This window comes from Lytechinus variegatus, chromosome 15 (genome assembly GCF_018143015.1).
Source record: "Lytechinus variegatus isolate NC3 chromosome 15, Lvar_3.0, whole genome shotgun sequence".
NCBI lineage: Eukaryota > Metazoa > Echinodermata > Echinoidea > Temnopleuroida > Toxopneustidae > Lytechinus > Lytechinus variegatus.
In genome coordinates, this window is record NC_054754.1 from 16,451,560 (window position 1) to 16,472,600 (window position 21,041).

The window sequence follows — 21,041 nt, forward strand, 5'->3', positions numbered from 1 at the left end:
ATTCCAGTTCGTTCATTTAGAAAACTTCTTTAAGATATCAACAAAAAAAGTCTTGGCTACAAAAAATATCACAAGTAAGGAAACTAATCTGTAATTTAAAATCAGTAAAACCTATTCGAAATCGCACAAAATCTGTTAATGGGGTCTGAAAGCATTAACTCTTGCATACAAATACATTTCTCTGTCTTTTTAATCAACATAATTACCCTGTGAAATTACAGAAAATCAATATTCAGTTACTACGATACAATACTACAATGACTCTGGGATTTTTTTAAATGTAAACTCGTGTGGATTTCTTAACAGTGCATTACTGGATGGGTGCTTTTGACATGCATAATAATACAAATAAAACACTGATATCAGCAAATCTATCCAAATCTATCTTTACAAAACAAATTATAGTGCTATTACATAACTGTTTGGCTGGGGAGTTTTTATAGTAATGATCCTACCCGTGTTACCAGATATGTTCTGAAATCAAAACGTAACTAATAGAAATACACCTTCCCTGCCCCCCCCCCCCCCCGTACTATTATGGTTGACGTTAAGTACATTTGTGGTCTTTTCATATTTTCATGATTTCATACACCTGATATGACATTTTCTACACTTTACATTTCGGACATTTAAGATTAATCAGGGAAACGTTTTCTAAAAGGACCTGATTCGACAAAGTAATTTTATCCGGATGTTACCATAGGAACTGTCCATCTCTACCAATAAAAAACATGGGAAAGCTGTGAGATCGACGATCCCCTGATCATGCTGATTGGTGTGGTGAAAGACTAGTCAAACTCTGGATTTAGATTGCAACCTTAAAGATTTGAATGTAAATCATTCGATATTTCAGAATAAATCTATATATAGTGTTAGACTGGTCACCACTCACAGTCCAATGGGATTCACAGAATAAATTATTATCTTCATATTGAGTATCCGAGCAAAGAGAAATCTGGAAATAGATATCACTAAATTAATTAAATTCGAACCGGAGTAAAAAAAATTGACATTGCCGAATGTCGTGGATGCGAAAAGCATTTAGCACCGTTACGTCGATGCAAGAACGCCATTAGCTCAACGCATTCTCACATTGCGTTACGTTTCTGCGTGAATGTTTCAAAATGCGTTCTTCCACCAACGCATTATGATTAAAAGCTCCGAAACTAAAAAGCAACAGGTAATGCAACTATTATTATGATTAAAGGGACACATCAAGCTAAAAAATAATATGATTTGAACAGATAAAGAAAATCAGAAAAACAAAACACTGAACATTTGAACGAAATCGTACAAGGAATCACAGAGCTATGGCATTTGCAAGATTTGCATTAATCCGGTGAAACAGTTCTAGGCATGTCTTCATGAATATTCATTGAGCATACTGATATGTCATATCCCCATTTGCTCTTTTGTATATATGAAATTAGGTTTACTTAAAAAAAAAATCAACCAAGAAGTATGAAAAAATGGTTGACAACTGATTAAGTGCATTATATATTTATTTATTGCTGCAACTTACATGTACTTCATTATAATGGAGACATATCATTCGCACATGCATGTATGGAAAAATGAAACAATTATGAATTCATGTAGTGACATAAGAAATAACGTAAGAAAAAGAAAGTGGGAATATGACACCACCAACCCGCCTAATGAATATTCATGACGATGTGCATATAAACACAAAACATTGCTAAACTTTAAAGTTCAATAACTTCATCATTTCTTATCCGATTTTGATGAAATTTTCTGCGTTTTGCTTCAGATATAAATATTTTCAGCCCGGAGCATCCCTTTGAAGAGAATATCAGAGTTCACGCTACTCTAACATTTTAGTGCATCCATGGAGCTACTAGCTCCATGGATGCATCTATGTGAACCATTATCTCAGAATTTCAAGGCAACACATTGCAATGCGGGATGACTTTTGAAATGGGAATGGCTCTCCGTAGAGATCGTCAAAATTCTCTCAATATTGTAGCAATTTCATAGCCGGTTGGGCTCTGTACTTTCTTGCTATTCTTCTCACCCATTATAGCTGTGTGTTTAGAGTGAATGGTTTGCAAAATAAACGTCCACATCCAGGCAGTGTTTGCCGAGGGGCTATTGACATTCCTCAATTGTATCGGACAAAAGAATTCAATTGAAAAAAACTGTAACCCTTTTCGTTTATATTTCGATATTCTGACCTGCTACTTTTCACCGATGGTTTAAAGGACAAGTCCACCACAATCATAAGTTGATTTGAATAAAAGGAGAAAAATCCAACAAGTATAAAACTAAAATTTTCAGCAAAATCAGATGTAAAATAAGACAGTTATGATATTTTAAGATTTCGTTTAATTTCTAAAAACAGTTATGCACATCCGGCAAATGAGGAGACTGATGACGTCATCCACTACTTCTTTTGCATTTTGTTATATGAAACATGAAATATTCTATTTTCTCCTCATTGTCAAGAGAAAAAAGATTAATTCCTCCCTTAACATTATTAGCATTGTTTTAATATAATGGTTCAGTCAAGTTGGTGCTTGTAAAATGTTGGTCCTTGTAAAATGTGTAAAAACAAAATGAAATATTGTATAATTGAAACAATAAAAACAAAAGAAATAGTGAGTGATGGACATCATCGACTGTCTCTTTTGCATGACACTGAGATGTGCATATCATTGTTTTTTATGAAACTTTAAAATGTCACAACTTTCTTATTTTACATCCGATTTTGATAAATTTTTTTGCCTTTTGCTAGTGTGATTTTTCTCTATATTTCAAATCATAATTTTTCTGGGGTGGACTTGACCTTTAAAGGTAGAATTGAATTCTCCCCCGTACGATTGCACTAATGCACTCTTTAAAAATACCTTGCATGGGGATTTGCGTAAATTTTTATTTTTTAAATATCCATAAACACAATAAAGTCGCATCTAATGTGCACTTCATGCATCTATGACTACAAAAAATAAGTGACTTTAAAAAACGGTTCGGGGTTCCAAAAACTCAAAGTACAAGTGAAGTGATATTCCTTCTAAATACCCTCTTCTGAAATTCTGAAACCGTTCCCAACCAAAGTATAAAAAAATTAAGAATATACTACATTGCCTTTAAAGTTGTTAAAATGAAGGAGAATGTTTTAAAATATCAAGTATATCTAGTGCATTGCGTGTGTCAGGCTGAGGCACAGAGGTAAACAAGGACGGTTGGTTTTAAGAAAGGGTGAATGCGACATTTAGACACTGTAAGTTCTATAATAAAGATTTCTTTAAACTATAGAACTATATTTTTGCGCTCTTTATATGCATATGACATCATCCCTCTCTGTAACTTTTTTTTCTCTTCGTTCTTTCTCTGTCTCTTACCTTCTGTCCTCTTCTCTCTTTCTTCTCTCTTCTTTCCTCTCTATTCTTCTCTTCTCACTATCATAGTAACAAGATTCTATTTCTTAGAAAGCTGAGAATACTGTTTAATGGTGACGCTCTCTTCTTATTTTTTCCAACGTTTCATGGAATGTAGGAAAAAAAAGGAAATCAATAATATATTTTTATGATTCTTCAGGCACGTTAGTTCTACATGCATGTATTTGCGGCTTACTGATTTTTATTCATCACTAACATTTTGAGAAGTATGAAACTCTTGATCATGGTAAAGAAGAATTGATATATTTTTATAACCTTTGAAATTTCTTCGTCAGTTTTCATGTGATCTTCAAACATTCTTCCTTGTGGGGTGTGCGTATGTGTGTGTGCACTCGCACGCACCTTAAAATAATTCTATTATTAAAAGTGGTTCATTATTTTCTTGTTTCCTCTTTTAATCTTGATACCCTTTCTTTCTTCTTTCTCTCTCTCTCTCCTTCTATCCCCCTCTCTCAGTATATATCTATCTCTCCCCCTCTCTCCTCATCTACCCTACCATCCACACTAATTTCCCCACTCTCCATCTCCCACTCAAGGATACCGAATGTGTATACTTTGCGGTCCCCGAGAAAGAGGAGGCAAAACAAAGTTTAAGCACCGCAAACAGTACCGTATGTCATCCAAATGCAGTGTGTGTCGCCATCCCCTTTCGGCCGTTCCTGTCATTTCGGCTCTTCTCAAAAAAACGCGCGCGCGCGCTGGCACAAAGTTTACCTCCAAAAAAATTTGCTCCTCAAGTGCCCATCCTACACCCGGTAAAGACTCTGAAGAGGCAGAAATTGTTCGGCTGAAGGGGCCAGAGAAGTGCAAATAGACTCCCATCAAGAGAAGCCGTATTGAACTTCCAATCATCGAGTAATTAATTACGGACGCAAATGAAGGACATGAGAGAGGTGAACGGACCACGATATATGATGATGGGCCACGGCATTGTCACTTCTCTGGAACGGAGCGCGTCAAAACCCACACCTCGAGTTCTCGTTTGGGGAGTGTTCAAGGGTAATTGTCGTTGTATTGAGTTGGGGGGAGGAAGTCGCGCTTGTTGGAAGTATAAAGAGATAATCATTTTAAGAGCTAATCACCTCATTTATCTTTGTCTGACACGCTTGACGTGAATGGATGGATGATATGCACTGTCAATCGTGCAAATTTATACAGTGTCTGAATTATCTATTTTAATTCTAGTCGCCGAATTCATTCTTCAATTTTGCTTTTCAATTCCGTATCTTTTACCTTAAGTTCCCGATATTGTCATGGCTGTTTTGCATATTGTTATTAAGCTTTTTCCTACAATCAAGGAAGGAGCAACAGCATGGATATAACATAAACAGAAGCAGTAACATTTGGAAAAAAGGGGTAGCATCAACTTGCATTTTTACTTATAGGCCTACTTACAGCAGTAGGCTTAATGCATATTCATTGTTTTTCCAACACCTTTTCCGGTCTTTCTATCATGTTTGGCGAATCTGGGAAAGATGCTTTATTTAAATTGTGTACAAATTTTTGGCGTTACTCCTATTTGTTTAAAATTGGTATGCTCGATCTGTGAGAAAATCGTAAGTCAGAAAAATGGAACCAAGGGGATTCAAACCTGCCATCTACTGCTTTCCTGCTTAATTCACATTGCTATACTACTTTTTTTAATATTCATTTTCTCTCAATTTTAATACATTCCCTCTACCTTCCCTCTCACGCTTCCTTTCTTTAATCCTGATAACTCCCCAGTATACATCCTTGATCCAAGAATAGTCAACCTACCCCGAGAAAAAAATATTGTTTCCCTGATGGAGGACAAGGCGCTCATTATAGCCACCCCTTCCGATTTCGTCCCCGGGTAGAGGACGACTCCCACATTACAACCACCCCTTCAATCCCTTCTCGGGGGAGTAGTCCTCTTGGAAGCTATACAACTGCCCTACAATGTATTTCCGGATAATGTAGCACTAGCGTCCTGTGGCAATGGCCCGTATTCTCGGGTTTAACTTAAACTCAGGTTTAAAGTTGTGGTTTAAGTATGGGAAGCCAAAAGTATCATTTTTTTTATTAAGTTGTATGTTTCTTATGTTTGATGTGCTCTTTCCTGATTCATCGATGGTGAAGACAATAATTTTTTGTTTACTTCGTAAACAATTATGAATGATTTGAGAGCAAAATGAGCTGAAGTATATCATATCTCTGCTGTTAGTAGTTTATGTAACAATCGGCTCGCCATACTTAAACCACAACTTTTAACCTGGGTTTAAGTTAAACCCGACTTCAGAATACGGGCCAATATGCGTTTATCTACATTTGCCACATTCGACCTAGGTGTAGTAAATGGGTTACCAATATAAAAGGAATCCCTTGAATGCTCAGGCATCCGATCAGTGTAGCTGTGCTAAATAAAGCTGGGGTAATACTATGCAGTGCTTAGACACATAATAAATGTTGCGTATCATTATTATTAATGATCATGATGATTAAATGTTAAGTTTAATTTGTCAAATTCATCGTTTTACTTTTTATGGGACACCATCATGTCTGCTTATTTAAAAAAAAAAACGTGTTATGTCATACCATTGATTATGAAAATTTCTCGAAGTATTCTGTATAATTCAGTCACGTGATCGTCTTTCGAAAGGTCGTGATTTAATATGAGGCGAAATATGCCCTAATTAACACTTGTTTAAAGTTCAAGTTTGCTGCGGTATGTATTGACCTTCCGTGTAATATCATCGGAATCATACCAATGAAACCGACTCTAAACCAACCAATGGCATTCAAAATGACCATGGGTGCCACATCGGGGGCGGGGCTAGGGGTCACGGGTCACGCCCCTATATAAATAAATTTGAGATAAACAAGATGGGTCACAATAGACAATGCTAAGAGAAAAAATGGAAATATTTTATCCTGGATGATACATTTTCAGACAAAGAATATTCGCATAATGGCTTTCATCCATGTAGCATTATTTATTTAGAGAGATACGGAACCTGTTAACGATTACAAAAGTAGTTATAGTATAGTTGTAATGTTCCGTTCTTTTAGAATAAGCAGATTCGTTTTACATAATTATTGTCGGATCGAGATCGATCTTTTTTCTCTCTCTTCTTAGAATCAACACGTTATACAAGTTATTTCTGGCTCTGATTCTATCCCTGTTATTGGGATATTTTCATAGATAAATTTCCTTTATACATTACAAAATCAGTAAACAAAGTGATGTGGTAGATAGGATAGCTACAAAAATAATTAAAGGTAAAGGTTGATTTTCAATATCTCATCAAAGCACTGATTTTGGCAGGGTTCAATTTTACAAAAATAGGAAAACTTTGCTTCATTATTTATTTTTCTTATCATTTTAACCTTGTTCCTCTCTATAAGATTTCCGCTTTCGTGGAATTATTTTCGTGGTATCATATAAAATATTACAGTGGTTGCTCTCAATTTCGGGTCAAAATGGAACATAAGTGTTTGTAGGGTAAAACAACGTCTGCATGGTCTGGTGCTGTGTAAATTTACACGATGTTGATAGATCAATAATTTCATGCATTTGTATGCACAGTATTGTTAACGATTGAATCGATGAGCGTGAATATTGTAACATAATACTTGAAATTAAAAAGTTCTGTTGATATTTCTTTACCATGTTCATTACTTTAAAATAAGAAAAACTCATTAACTTTGCAATATCAAGAAGGAGAGAACTAATATGCGGAATTTATAGCGATTTTGTATGTGCGCACACTGCAAAAACTGCGGCATTGATTTAACACCAGCCCGGAATCTATATAATGCCCACATCAGAGAAGAATTGAATGAAACACCAGTTTGGAATCAAACCGATGCTATTTTAAAAATATTTGGTGTTATATAAACACCTATCTGGTGTTATACCAAAACAGATGTTGTTTAACACTTCTCTTGTGTGGAAATAAATAGATTCCGGGCTGGTGTTAAATCAACACCGGAGTTTTTGCAGTGTATCTTCTTTTTATGTTTATGTAAATTATCCATTTTATGGATTTTTGGTTGCCCTGTATTACGTTCGTTTAGAACAGGTAACCTGGGCTTATTCTTTTCCTATCAGTACAAGGTGATTTATAAAAGAAGAAATTAAGTACTAAAGCCATGGCAAGTATAAAACTTATATTCAATCCTTGAAGTGCCTCCGCCTCTTCATTGTATTGGGTGTTTTTTTTTTCTTCCTAGTGTGGATTAAAGTTAATCCTTCAATTCCGCCCTCCTTCTTGTCAACAAAAAAATATTTAGGTTACATTGTAGTTCTTTCCCTTCTTGACTGTACTGTCCAAATACAGTACAGATGCGATAATTTACAGAAGGCAAATTTGCACTCTATTTCCAGTAGTTTCCTAAAATATGAATTGGAAAGCACACAGACGTATCATGAAGTGTCAGAAATCACACTCCACCGTTATTGTTCTAACACCCACGGAACACGAGATAATATTGAACCGAAATCCCCCCTGAGATTTTAATTCAATAAGCCAAGGATTGGCAGACGACACGAATTTACGCGCGTAAAATACTCTGACATAAATTATTTTTGCCTCGTAGACGCAAGGAGTAAGTTGCAAGATCGCGGGGAAAATCCGACTACCTTTGCTGACATGCAGGCGTGTGTATTTACTTTGCAGAAATGTATCCCCTGTTGAAACCGTTAGTCAACATTTGAAATGTGTGGCGTTATTTCTTTTGTAGAATTGATTCAAATGATTTAAGCAAAAAGTGAAAAATTTCCTTTCCAGACGCAAAATTGTTGAATTCGAGATTGCGGCTGCGGTTATGGATAAATGAGCGGGATCGCGAAATGCGCTTTAGCCAGGTCCATCGGGGGCAGAGGACAGATGGAAGGTGTTATGTCCGAGCGGTTTTACATCACCCATACAAATAGATTTGAACCATGGGCCAACAGGGGTTAAGTGACGATGAAGAAAGGCTGAGTAAAAATCCGCTCTGGTTGCGTCCGGTCCAGACTTGACTTCGAGATTGAGCAATTTAACTTCATCAGAGACACGGTTAGGATGTCCATTGTTTCTTCTCCAAAGCAGGCATCCCCTTAATGTATACACGCAGTCTGAAGGAGATATTTGAAGTGTGTAATTACAGATTTTGACTCTGGAAATAGCCGATATCAAACGAAGGGCTTGAATGAATCCCCTTCGTATATTATTTCAATTTCAAAAAAGTAATCCAACACTTGACAAATAAATGTCCCACTCTCCCCTTCTCTCCCCCCTCTCTCTCCCTCTCCCTCTCCTTCTCTTTCTCTCGTCTAGCTCTTGAAGGTTTTCACCCCTTTCCTCTTGGACGTATTGTTTCCATCCACTAAAGGAAAAAATAAGATCTCCATAATTTTTTTTGGTCTCTCTTCTATTCTTTACATTGGTCCTCCACTCTCACATTCAAATCATTATATGCATCATCACCTGTATTATTTTAAATAAAGCCTCATTTCAAATATTTTTTTTCAAACCCCAAAATATAGATCCAAATCATTCTCTGCAAACAAATGCAGTGTGTAAGTGTGTCACCGCCATATGGAAATTCAGTACGACTCAAATCTTAAGGACATTTTTAAAAGAACTAGCAATTACTAAGGTCAATATTTATGCTGTCCGAGAATCACCCATTTTAACCAGTTTGTTTAAAGGCGCCATTTTCTGTCCTGCTATCTTACGTAGATCTAAAACTATTAAGAGAATATGACCGGTATTAGGTTAATTGAGAGTTAAGAACTTACTCGTTTCTGGCGACCCAATTTCTCATCAGTGTTACAGTACCATGGTAATGTATTCTCTAGAATAACTCATGGTGAAGGGAAATTCCAGCGATATCTTGTAAAATTCAAACACAAAAGAAGACACTAGTTCTTAATGTCACTATGTAACTGTTCAGTCGTCGAAAAGGTAATCATTTTTCTTTTTGAAATGCATTATCCGGAAGGACACTAACTATATTCCGTTACCATGGTTACATTTCAGACGCCGTCTCAGATTCAAAGTAAGAAGATACGAAAAAAAAATGTGCCTTCTCCGACAATTTTTGTAATCCTCGAAATAGCTTGCAAACGATGTTAGTTCCATTGCATAATTTCACAGAACGGAGATTTACTATAATGGCCTGAGAGAAGACATTGTTGAATAAAGATGATATGGTCGTATCTTCTGTTTACCTGAGTGAACTTGGTGTGAACTTTATCCCATACAATCAATCGTCGGGGATGGATTTGTGCCCGAGTAAAAAGTCAGGCATCATTTGAACAAGAAAACCAACCCCACTTCCAAATAAAATACTTTGTAGTCTCCTTCAAGTCGAAAAGTCAATAGGTGGTATAATGGTGAAAATCTTTTTTAAATCAATCCGATCACTATGCTTATATGAAAGCACATTTCAGCATCACCGGCGTCGCCATCTCCTTGATCACTGCCATTCGATAGCCGTATTTCATTTACAAGAGGTCTAGGTAAACCTCTATTTTAAGGTTTTATCATCAGATATTTTTAATTCAAATCTGCCCCAAATGATTCTGCCCAGGTCTTGATATGAGAACATTATATGTTACATGTTAACCACTCCAGCATTCGGTACCCTGCTGAGACCTCATTATTCAGTTTATGTTTCCCATAATCCCCTCGCAGTCGAGACGGGGGCGTGTGGTGATGTATCGATTGGATTTATGCGAATCCGATATGCAATCGATCACAGTGCTTATCGTCTGCTGGTTTCGCATCATGAACTGACAGGTCTTTGGCGGGGAAAAGAGAAGCAGTGTTATCGGGGAAGGGAGATGGTTGACAATGCTGGTTGATTATGGGATAGTAAAAACAATGCGATCTTCGACATGAGCGCCCAAGGCGGTGTTGATTACAAAAGAACAGCATGTCGGGGACAAAATTATTGTTATGAACTATGCGAATGCGATTTTTTATAATCATATCTTAAAGCTATTTTCATCAACTCTCAAGTTATAGAAGACAAAAGCTCAGAAGCCCATCATTAGCGGGATATTATGAAGCGGATTAACAGAAAGAAGCTCCTTGTTAACATTAACAAGTTCTGTATTTTTAGAGGTAGGCTAAAGGCGTATCAGAGTCGTATGGCGGATACATAACCAACTAAATTTACATGGAAGTATATCCCTCTATTTATATCAAAAGGGCAGCAGTTAAAACTGATGACTTCGTACCATAATTGACTGCAGAAATAGAACACACGGATGCACACGTTTTTTTTGTAGATGTTTTTGCTGTGAAAGATGGAGATGATGAAACCAATGATGACTCGAAGATGATGCGAATGACATGATGATGATGATGGTGGAGGGGCGGCGGAGATGGTGGTGGATGTATAGCCATTGTGATTATGATGATGATGATGGTGATGATGATGATGATGATGGTGATGGTGATGATGATGATGAAGGTGGTGATGGTGGTGATGATGATGATGATGATGATGGTGGTGGTGATGATGATGATGATGACGATGATGATGATGATTTTATGATGATGATGATGATGATGGTGATGATGACGATAATGATGATGATGATGATGATGATAGTGACAGTGATGACGATGGTGGTGGTCATGGTGGTGGTTGTGGCGGCTGTGGTTCTAGAGGAGGGGATCATTGTGAGGATGATGATAACGTAGACATTAACAATAATACAAATTAAACGGTTACTTTTGTGTGTGTGTTTTTTTAAATTAGTCATATACTTAATGTGCAACTCATTACAATTGGACAGGTCGGAAACGAGAAACAGGAAACGAAATTTAATTTCGCTGGTCCGAGACACTGCGGACATTCGGCAACCCAACCTGTTAAACAAGGCAGTGATGATGAGATAGGCGGTGAGTCAGCGCACGGATCAAAATATTACAAGTTGATGACACGGCGGAATGCGCCACCTTATCCCATATTTTTACCGTAAATTCTCTCAAAATCCCAACGCTGGAGAATATTTCAGGTTTTGCTTTCCTCGAAATTGTTTCTTTGAAGCAGAAACGTCCAGGACAGTCGCGTCATCATAAAATATTATGAGGAGTCTATTGCAGTCACGGTTTTGAAAGGATTTGGTGTTTCGTTCTTGTTTTGTTAAAAAGAAAAGGCGATTTGTTGGTGTAAATTTGATGGGTTGACGGGTCAAATCTTGGAGAAATCCTACACTGTTGGCAGCAAGATCCCCAACATATGAACAGGGAACATCCACCCTCCCTATCTTTCTTTCTCTCCGTTTCTCTCTACTTTCCTATATGGTAGATTTTTTTTTCAATTATTATTACACGAGTGAAAATTAAGTTATAAATGGAAATGTTGGTAAAAGATATATCAGTTGTTCACACTGTTTTCATAGTGTGTTCAAAGTGTGTTCAAAGTGTTTTCACAGCATGTTTGCAATATCTTGAAAGTGTGTCAAGAGTGTGTTCAAAGTGTATTCACAGTGTGTTCACAGTGCGTTAAAAGTAATGTTGAAAGTTTGTTCAAATTGTGCTCAAAGTGTGTACATAGTGTGTTCAAAGTGTGTCCAAAGTCTCTCTCATAGTGTGTCCATACTGGGTTCAAAGTGTGTTTAGAGTGTATTCAGAGTGAGTTCACAGTGTGTCCAGTGTGCAAACATTATGTTGAAAGTGTGTCCATAGTGTGTTCAGAGTGTATCCAGAGTGAGTTCACAGTGAGTTCACAGTGTGTTCAATGTGTGTTCCCATTGTGTTAACATCGTGGACTATTCAAATGCTCGAATTGAACAATTGTTTCAGTGTATCTCTCTCTCTCTCTCTCTCTATATATATATATATATATATATATATACTTCAAAGGCCCCGATTAATGTTTTTTCCTGATTTTGCTACCCCTTTTTAAGGAGAAATGCAAATAACAAATGAATAACTGGAATGCTACGTTCCTTACAGCAAATACATAGTAATGCTGTCTACTAGAGATTTTTGCGACTTATTACTATATCAAAGGTTAATATCATGAAATCATGAATAAAAAACATGAAGTACAAAATCGTTACAGCATCAAATTCACACTTCATATTTATTCACCCTGTTTAGGATGAAAATACTGCCCCAAAACAAGCTCAATTGAGTGAAAATCGATGAATATTATTTGATGAAAGAAATTGCAATCCTAATACAGAAGAATATTTGCTTGTTTGATTGCATTATTGGATTATTTATTTATTAGAATACATTTATTCAGGAACACTCATCAACAGAAAGTTGTTTTTTAATCACTCCCTGCTTGAAGAAAAAGTAAATACATGTATGGAAATTAATATCAGAATTGGGTATATAGCTACGATGAGTAACAGGAATATGATTATACTGAAAAACTTGATTGATAAGACCATACTGATTGATTAATTGATTGAATTTAGTGGGCCCACATTTTTCTTACGCATGATTAAGTTGTTCAATAATTGTTTTCAATTTTGGTATGATATACTTAGTTTTGATGTACAACTGTATATACACTGTAAAAAATGAAGTGCTAATTTAGCACTTACAGTGCTTGTATAGTGATGACACTTCGAGCGCTGATTTTCTAGTTCAAATTTGAACTAGTAAATCAGCACTGTTAGTGCAGTCACTATACAAGCACTTGGAGTGCTAAATTAGCACTTCATTTTTTTACAGTGTTCAAGAAACCATCTATACTGTAAATGATATCAAAGGTAAAATGGGAATATGTATTCTTGGAATATAATGATACCCAAGGACTGATTGAAATAGAAAGCACAAGTTTTCTTACATCTTATTTAGAAATATAACAAAATGGTTATTTGTATAAAGCTATAGGTCTTAGTATGATATGGAAAGATAACTAGCAGTTCTGTTACATCTTTTAAAAACAAACTTTAAAATGTCATAACGGATGTTATTCATAGGCCTATTCTGTCTTTATTCCATACAGGAGCTTTAATTTTCTTCGAAAAATTCAGAAGTCGAGAAGCCGTTTGGGAATATTTCTCTCGAGTTTATTTTCCTCGCTTAGAATTCTAACAATCGCAAATTGCGCATCGCATTCCTCTCAAATGTCATGTTTATTCTATCGCCTGAGTATCGTTTCTCTCCGTAGAATAAACGACACGCGCAATTTCCACAGATTTATGTCGATTGGGCTATCGATTTTATCACGCAGTGAAAAACGATCGATAGCTACTCTCTGTCGAGTCTTATCGACCCAAACACTGACTTCATAAACCAGGTTCACAGCTAAACTTTTGTTTGTCATCCAAGTGGGCAATTTTATACATATATATATATATATACATATATATATCCCTTCTTTCTTCATTCGAGACAGATCATAATCAATTGTACTTTAAATTGCTATACATAGAAAGGGAAAATCAAGGCAAGATACGTTTAGCTCAGAGCTGCATCAATGAAAATTGGCGTCTCTCAGAAGAAAAAAAATGTCTTGGAAATGATGACAAAACATACTATTTCATCCTTTCATATAGGCACAAAACACGTGTGGATCATCAACGTGATAATTAGCGATTAACGGATTTCCTTCTGTACTACATCTGACGGTAACTTTGCTTGCGTTATTTTCACTGTGCTTTTTTCTTAATCCGTAATTGTGTTTGCATTAAATTGCATTATTTCAATACGATATAATCTTCATTATGTTGTTTGAGGTAATCGATTTTTAGCACATGTGCGTTAAAGGTTTGTGGTAATTAAAACGTTGTAGTTTATTCTCAATTTACTATCACATAAAAGATTTAACCGCGTTGTTGACGTAAGCTTGCGTCAGCAAATCATGTGTACAGAGATAATTAAACCCGGGATTCCTTTTCTGACAAGTAAATAAGACCTGTCGACCTCCGAAAATGATGCAAACTGTTTGGAAGAGAGCAGTTTGATGAGGCCATCGCATCTCTCAACCTTTTTTATCAACATGAATGTCGCCATCTTGATACGAAAATGTCACCTCATCCTCATTCTTTTCAAGTTTTTGGTTCTCAGGCTTTTTGGCGCGCTTTCACGAGTTGGTCATTTTATCTGTGGTGCGATTGAGTGCGTGGTTTACCTTCAATCTTCATCAATGCTCCGGGGAAATCAACTCACTGCAGTTTAACGCCGTGTGCCGGGGAGATGGATATGATAAACTGAGGTCCGGTAGAGGGTACAAGGATGCAGAGGAGAAAAGTTAAGGAGTGAAGTATTTTTCAACAACTACAAAAAAAAAAGAGAGAAGAAATCGGTGAAAATGAGGGGATTCAAACCGAAGAAACATTTCAAAAGGCAACACAGCGAAACTGAGGGAGGGAGAGGGAGAGAGAGGGGGGCTGAGTGAGGGTGAGAGAGATTAGTTTAGAGATCGAGGAGAGAGAGAGGGTGCGATGAGCTGTACTAAAACAGTAATGTTATTTCTTATACATAACTTTCAAGATAACTAATAGAATGATGGGACTGTGGACTTACTCTAAATAGCAGCATCTCAGAAATGAATCAATGACAATATATTTTATGTGACCTATGCTAATGATGCTTTCGATGCTAATAATAGCGCTAATTATTTTTTTCTAAAGCCATGCTTATTTCACAAATTAGAATACACATGGAATGAGAAGAGCAAAAACCAACTTTATTTCTGAGGAAAACTCTGATTTCTGAGAGAAAGAAGGCGAGTGAGTGGTTGAAAAAAAATGGATTTAACACGGAAATACAACAACGTTGATTGGGAGGAAGATGAAAAGAAAAAAAATAGGAGCACGTAATAAATAAAATAATGAAGGCATTAAGAATTGAGAAGAAAAGAAAAGTCAACAATGGCAAGAAATATAAAGAGAAATACAATGAAATACATTTATCAAAGGATTGGATAAACGGAACGACGAAAGGAAGTAAAAAAAAAGGACATAAAGAAACGAGAGGAGATGGAGGTTAAATAACAGTCTTGAGATGTTCGGAACGAGGACGAGATTGGTAGAAGAGGTAAATAAACCCCAGATTTCAGAAGAGCGACAAAAGGAGAGGAGGAATCAGAGTAAAGATGAAGATGGACGAATGATGATGGAAATGGCAGCTGAAATTCGAGTGAGGAGCTATTCCTCCTGCGAGACACGGAATTAAGTTTTTAAAGGGACCAAGCAGATTTGAAGTAACTCGCTAAATCCACTGTCTTTCCTTTACTTCGCGTGATTTTTTTTTTTGGTGGGGGGCTTTGTATTTCTTCCTTTATTCATTCTCTTGCTTGGATCTTTTCGTTATTTTCATGCATTTTTTTAATAGGTTGTTTAGTATTTAGGTAAAATGTACTGTAAAAAATGAAAAGCTAATTTAGCACTTACAGTGCTTGTATAGTGACTGCACTACGAATGCTGATTTCCAGTTTACATTTGAACTAGAAAATCAGCACTCGTAGTGCAGTCACTATACAAGCACTGAAAGTGCTAAATTAGCACTTCATTTTTACAGTGTGGATACATTATTGTAAATTTATTTATTAAATGTTCTGCTTACTACGACTCTCGCGATTATTTTCAATCAAAATATGAATTTAAATATTTTTTATAAAAGAGAAAAAATTAGTCTTCAGTGTTCTATTTTGTTTTAATAATACCAGATTCTAGAGCTGAATCACAACAATCAAGGAAAATTGACAAGGAAAACTATTTCATGGGGCTGTAAGATCACTAGGTCGCATTATTAATTTGATTTCAACTGATTCGTCTAAATGAAATGTAAGAAAAATAACTGAAAACATTCTCGAGGATTGTGTTCACTGCAATTCACTGCAATACGGTAACAAGAGCAATGGATAGGAATCTAATATCGCAACTCCTTCGATTCAAAGAAATGAATAAATAGGTGCCATTCATTTACATAAAATTGATAGAAATTGAAGCAGGTAGATATATTTACATTCATATTTATGTATATTTCATGTTAAATATCATTTATATCTATATATTAGAATCATACTAATATTTTAACATTGTAATGTTGTTCAGGATTGATACGTTATCTCTTCAAAAAATATTATTATTGTTATTGTTATTATTATTATATATTCTGCATTTCAAAATACATTAATTATACAATACAAATTACAAAAAAAATGGGATATACATGTACGTGACATATTAGAAAGGACCTGGAATAGAGATGAAGGGGCTGCCTGGGTTTGGAAAAGGTTAACTAAATTACAATAAGACGTCCTTTATTCATATTTCATTTGCACTTTATGTAACCAGGTGGCAACTCTAAAGCCTTTTCGCTTTCCTTGCTGTCTCCTCTATACCCACAAAATATTATCCTATGTAGTTTGTATGGATTTATAGTAGTAATAGTAGTAGTAGAAGTAGTGGTAGTAGTGGTAGTAGTAGTAGTAGTAGTAGTAGTAGTAGTAGTAGTAGTAGTAGTAGTAGTAGTAGTAGTAGTAGTAGTAGTAGTAGTAGTAGTAATATCATTATTAGGGTTGTGATAACCACAGAAATCGAGACGAATGTGTATTCATTAGATTATGTTAATTATAGAAGAAATCACATTCATTACCAATTTCATCAATATCAAAACTTTTATTTTGTTTTTCATTTTCGATTTGAAATATCAACAATATATACAGACGTCTTGCCATAGCCGTTGTATGTTTTTAGTTTTAATTTAATAGAAGACTTGAAAATAATAACTTAATCGAATTACAGAAAAGCTTAGATACTTAATAAAACATTTTGCGATTTTTTTTAAGATTCACTTTCATCTGTTCATATCTTCGTTTGATCTTTCATTAATATTGAAATACCTGATACTAATTATAAACAACGAATATCGTGATAAGCCAGACTTAAAATGATGTATATAATAATTGATAAAAGCTAAATCGATCAGCAAATACACATTAGGCCGTACCAACCAGTAGAAAAGTAAGACACACTCAAATATGGTGATTATTCTATTGATATTTTTCTCTTGTTATCAATTTTTTTTTCAAAGATCAACATTGTGTGAACATGGTGAAGGAAGGTACTTTTAAGCGTAACGTTCAGCTTTCTTGTTTTTTAAATTCCCGAAACGATTAAATGACAAAATGACATTTTGAACAAAGATTCGAGCAATTACTTGATTAAAAACTCCAAGAGGGGAGAAATGCCCCGAAACTTGCAGCCACTCGGCAGTAACAAAGTATGCTCACTAAAATATTCGGGCTGAGATCAAACCTTAAGAGCTCTGCAAAAGAAATTAGGTGGCATATGTCCATAATTTTCCTAAATACTAGTCAAATCCTCTCCCCAATACCTTCCTAATAATATAAAGCGAATACCATTGGAATTCTCCTGCAATTTCGACCTCGCCTCACTGCTCCGAGTAAAAGAACCGCATGTATATCCGCAAGCTCTGTCATTGTATTTTCTTGCATGAATTATGTTTTTTAGTTTGAAAAAAAAGACAAAAGGGCAAGGAATATGAAAAAGGTAAAGAGGAGGAAGACGGGGAAAATGAAAGAATAGAAAGCGGTGAAAAACTAATCAAGATAATACGCTGCCCACGTGGCGAGAAGAACAAGACCTGTATATGATTGGGAGGGGAACAACAAGTGCAGGAGGCGAGAGAGAAAGAGAGGGAGAGAGATAGAGAAAGAGAGGGAGAGATAGGTAGTTTGGGATGGGAGCGACACATGTAAACAGTACGTTTAATTAAGGTAATGGCGTGAGTATGCAGGCATCAAGAAAGGTCGACTCGCGTTGTGGGGTGACGGGGGAACGGAGATGCGATCCGAACGAGAGGGACAGCACAGCGACGACAGAGGAGAACGATTGCTGATAAACTAAGGGTTATAAGTAATACCAAAACTTTCCTCCTTACATGTGGCAATAGGAAGTTATCAGGTATTCATAACGTGCAAGATAATGTTACATTACACTGCATAAAGATTTTCAACGTTTCGCGTTTAGCTCTGTCATAGTAAAATAATTTTGACGGTTGTATTTTCCTTCTATAGCGTAAGCCTAAAAATGAAATAAAAAAAACACAAAACAAAAAACTGTTTGTCAGTCGGCCCCTCCTCCGAATAGCATGAGTTATACTTGTTTTGAAGTATTTTGAAGTCAATTTAACATATTTTAAGTATTATACCCTTAAAAGAAAAAATATATATTTTTCCTCAGCGGCCATTCACCCGACAGTATATGGGGAAAGTACCTCATGCGTTGATTTGTTGGGAAGACTTCAAAATGATGATAAATTACAGAGCAAAATGGTACCTAATCAATATTATTATCGTTACTATTATCGATGCTATGTATTCACGACCTTTAAAGGGATGGTCCGGGCTGAAAATTTCAGGATCGGATGAAAATGACGAAGTTATTGAATTTTAAAGTATATCAATATCTTGTGAAATCAGTTATATGCACATCGTCATTAATATTCTTTAGGTGGGCTGATGATGTCGCTCCCCACTTTCCTTTTTCTTATAATATACCATGAAAACATGAATGTTTCATTATTTCATACATGTATAAAATGATGTGTCTCCATTATGATGAAATAAGTTGCGGCAATAAATAACTAATGCACTTAAATCAGTTGTCAATCCAATTGTTTTAGTTCGTGGTAGAAAACATAGATACAATAATATTAATTTTACTATGGTCATAAATTTGGCATAGATTTGGGCTTGCATAGTTTTCATAAGGATCAAAAACTAAGAAAACGAAATAATTACTTTGAAAAATTACTTTAGTATTTGTTTCGTTCAAGTACGAATGTTCAAATTGTTGACAAGATTGAAGTGCATTTGGATGATCTCGTGTTCAGGTGCAAAAAATCAGTTCAGTTTAAATTCAAACGAAATATGATATTTCGATATAAAAGAGTAATGATTACTAACTTTATCTTTAAAAACAATACAACGAAGTATATACAAGGTTTGAAATCAAAACGTTTGTTAGAGGAGGGGCCTCACAATATATAAACAAGTAAGATGTGTAATATGCATGGAGGTATATGCTTTTGAATACAATAATGCTAAAGATATATTTCATATCATTATTGTTTAGAAGAAATTTAACAACAGAAAATAGGAGGATTTAGGTTTATTACTATCCAATCTAAGTATCTAACTTTTTAAAATCGAGTTAAACATATTTCAGGTGAGAAAAAGCCTATCATAGGATTATTTGATTATTCAATAGTGTTTGTTTAATTGATTGCAATAGTCATACTGCATCAACTCTTTGGATTCAGGTTCTAAAAGATGAAAATCACGATTGTTGTTTTAGAGTATGACTGGGGTTGTTTATTTCAAATGCACATCTTAACGCATCCCTTTCTTTTATTTCCACAAAACGTCATTTTCGACGTGAATTAATTATCACACTTAATCAGTTCGAGTAAATTATTCCAAGAACTTCTTGGTTAACATCTCCCACGGTTTTAGTATTTTGAATCGTCATGGTTTCAAGCTTGTTCTACAAATCACCCTAGATTGAATAAAAGCATGTGAAGGGAATGGTTTTACCATACGGAAATGTCGCCTTGCCGCATGCAGCATCCTGGTTGTTTAGAGAGAGTTATTTATGGGGTTCTGTAATCACGCTGTGTCCAGTTGTTCATCGCCATTTTGAATTATATTTGTTGTCTTTTTTTCTTTCTCCGTCGCCCACTTTTCTCTCCCCCTCTCTCTCCCACTTTATTCTTATTTCTCTCAATACCCCCTGTTTGCCGGTAGGAGCTGTCGTATTCTGCCTATTGGAGGGAGAGAGATAGACAGAGAGGGAGATAGATAGAGAGAATATGGAGAGAGATTGCCGAGGGTATTCCCGCTGCATCGAGAAAACTAATCTCACAAATTGCCCCGGAGTAATCGCAAGGAGAACAAAGCAGTCACTCGTGCGTAGACCCCAATAAAAACATATCTAGTTTATTTTTTCATGAGATGAATCTATACACCCCCCCCCCTCTTCCTCTCTGTCTCGCTCTCTCTCTGTTCCTCTCTGTCTTTTATTTCTGTTTCGTTCTCTCTTGAAATGCTTCTCTTTTCTAACTTAATCTCTCTAATTTATAGGACTTTCTTTCCTTTTTCACGGTGAAAAATAAATCGATGATGAGTTCTCAAACATTATAAGGTCTCTTGTCCTTTTTTACCTCCTTTTTTTAGATATCCGTCTCACTTCCCTTCTCTTCTCCCTTACCATCTCACTTTCTCTCTAATTAGTTACTATCACGCAACAATATTTGTAGTTTTACGTCATAGAGATCAAGAGAACATCTCTGATATAGACTGTGTGATAGAAATTTTCTGTTTTGTAATTATTGTTTATTTTTTTTTAATCATAGACAACACCTGTTAAACGAATAAGATTTTTGAAATACAATAAATTCATTTCCGTTATTTTTGTATTTATCACACACACACCCACACACGCCCATCCAGCACGAGCACACGTACACACGCACGTTATGAAATTGCTTTGGGTTGCTGTAACACGTGTATACACTTACTTTAATTAAAGGGTAATGTAGTTTCAAATCAGTCTTTCCTTTCCACTTCTTGTATTTATAATAATACCATTATCATATCTGTTTGTATGATTGCTATTCCACGTTTTGCAAAGTGTCCGAATTAAAGGTCGAGTCTACCCCAACA

The 21,041-nt window shown here is 35.6% G+C and overlaps 1 protein-coding gene across 1 annotated transcript in view; it reads right to left on the minus strand.

Moving 5' to 3' along the window:
• The window catches only part of LOC121429054 (outer dynein arm-docking complex subunit 3-like), a 41,381-nt gene that overhangs the window by 7,368 nt on the left and 12,972 nt on the right, over positions 1–21,041 (minus strand). The window lies entirely within an intron of this gene.